At 44.1% G+C, this 2514-nt stretch overlaps 1 pseudogene; it reads right to left on the bottom strand.

Annotated features, from left to right (window-relative positions):
* Positions 1 to 429: 429 nt before the first annotated feature.
* On the bottom strand, positions 430 to 1526 carry LOC140642323 (developmental pluripotency-associated protein 4 pseudogene; annotated as a pseudogene).
* Positions 1527 to 2514: the final 988 nt, after the last annotated feature.

The raw sequence follows: 2514 nt of genomic DNA on the forward strand, positions 1-2514 counted from the left end.
TCAAAAAATGTTTTGTATATTAAGAGTATGTTTTCGGGAGTGGGAAAGAATAACAGCTTTCCCTTTGGTTTAAAATGCTCAACAGCCTGAAGTTATGAACCTAAGAAGGTGTAGCTGTCTCTGGAGGAGTTGGAATTGCAGAGAAATCCAGCGCGGAAGCACACCTGTACTTTCCACCCCACCTCCCACCCCCAAACCCTCTGCCAGGCGAGGCTCAGGTTCCCACTTTAAAAGAAGTTAAGGTCACTTCTATTTCAGAAGGGTAAACGTTTGATAGTATGAATGACTTTTTCTTCTTATTAAATAGAATGAATGGTAATTTCTGAAATGCTCTTCCAATTTAAAATCTAAGAGCTCCTGCATCTCAACCCATGAAGCCACAGGCCCCAGTGGAGGTTGGAGGGTAACATCTGCAATGCCCTAGCCTGTATCCCTGGAAGCATGGAGGGTGTGAGCAGCCTACAGTCCGGCCATCAGTGTCACCACGGAGTTGATTGTAGTTCTCTTTGTACCGTTGACTATAGTCACAGCTGTGTCCCTTTTCCTGCTATTGAAAGCTCATTGGAGGCTTTTCACTAACACCTTATTCCTGCAAACACATTTGGGGCACAGCACATCGTCCTCTAGCTTTGGGGGTGGAAGAGGGCGCATATTCTCCCCCACATTTCAGGCACCCAGGCTTGTCCTGCATGAAATTGCAGGTGAACCCAACCTTCTGTGTCTGCATACCTCTCCCATGGACCACACACCACGTGACACCATGGGCCTCCTGTGGCGATGCCACTGTCTCCATCTTCCCAGCCCCAGCTGCAATTCTGGACCAGGAGGCAAACATGGCATCTGGGGCCGAAGTTGTCACCACAACAGTATTGACCCCCTCCAGGAGAGCATCAGACCCCTCGGTGGGGGGGCAGCCACTTCAGGAGGGTAGGTTCCATCAGAAGGTATCTTTGTTCCAGGACTTTCCAGAGACATTTCGCCCTTGTCCATCATCAATCTTCTTTGTGTCTGTGTGAGAACCTTGGCGTCCTCTGCGGTGACAGGAACGTTCTTCTTTTGATCTGGGTAAGCATATTCGCAGATTCGCTTATATACATCTGATTTCTGGCCTTTGGTGCTCAGCTTGAGTTCTTGGCACCAGGCCCACAGGATGTCTCGGTGAAGCAAGTTGGCTGGTGGCAGTTTCGAAGGTAATGGAGGAACTGGGATTTTCTTCCGAATTCTTACTCTTGTACTCTTTTCTTGTGCCATCTTTTCTGAACAGGAAGCTTTGCCTTCTTTCATAGATCTTTTCCATTTGGTCCCCACTTGTTGAGGTTCCTGGTAACTTTGGTTCACCATAAGCCTGCTGTTTCTCTTTGGCTTGTTCCGATACAGGTTGGGAATGGCCAGCCAGATAGTCGTCCCCCCACTTCGTGCAGTTCTTTTTGCCTTTTGCTTTCTCCATACCCAAAGAGAAGTCAAGGTTGACAAAAAGAAAAGTCTTACTCCTGAAATGGCCCCGGGCCCAAAATTGCTCCTTTAAAAGTCTCCTCCCACGTCCTGTCACCCAAAGGTGCTCTTCTTTTTCTCCTTCCTCTCGGTGACAAGTTTAAAACCTTTCTACCTAGACCAAGATCCTGAAGGTTTTCTCTTATGTTTCTTTCTAGAAGATTTATGGTTTTACATCTTACACTTTAAATCCATGATCCACGTTAAGTTAATTTTTGTGTAAGGTGTGCAACTTAGGTCAAGGTTAAATTTTTTTAGCTTACGGAAGTCTGATTGCTATAGCACCATTCATTGATAAGTTTCTCTTTCCATCAGTGAACTGCTTTTGCACCTTTGTCCGAAGTCAGTTGGGCATATTCGCATGGATTTATTACGGGGCTCTCTCTTCTGTTCCATGGATCTATGCGTCCATCCCTGCACCAATATTTCCACATAGTCTTGATTACTATAGCTATATGATAGATCTTGAAATCAGATCGACTGATTTCTCCCACTTAATTCTTCTGTATCAAAATTATTTCAGCTATTCGAGTTCCTTTCCCTTCTGATATAAAATGTAAAATACTCTTTATTATATCTACAGAAGCCCTTTCTGGGATTTTGATGGGACTTGCACTAAGCCTATATATCAGTGTGGGGAGAAATGACATCCTTACTCTGTTGAGTCTTCGAATAGATGAAGATGCGATGTCTCCATGTATGTAGACCTTCTTTGATTTCTTAAGTGTTGTGTGGTTTTTTTCCCCATAAAGTCCTCAATGTATCATCTTAGATTTAAACGTCAGCGTTTTTCTCACTTTTCTTTGAACAATGATCAATTAATACTGTATTTTTACCTTCAAGGCCCACATGTCCACTGCTAGTATGTAGAAATACAATCTATTCTTGCCTGTTGTTTTGCACCTAGTTTGCGTCTTGTCACCTGTGACACTGCTGAACTTATTACTTCGAGGAGGTTTTGTGTGTGCGTAGAGCCCTTGGCATATTCTACATAGTGAATCATGTTCTCTGCAAATAGAGATA

Source organism: Canis lupus, chromosome 11 (assembly GCF_048164855.1).
Source record: "Canis lupus baileyi chromosome 11, mCanLup2.hap1, whole genome shotgun sequence".
Taxonomy (NCBI): domain Eukaryota; kingdom Metazoa; phylum Chordata; class Mammalia; order Carnivora; family Canidae; genus Canis; species Canis lupus.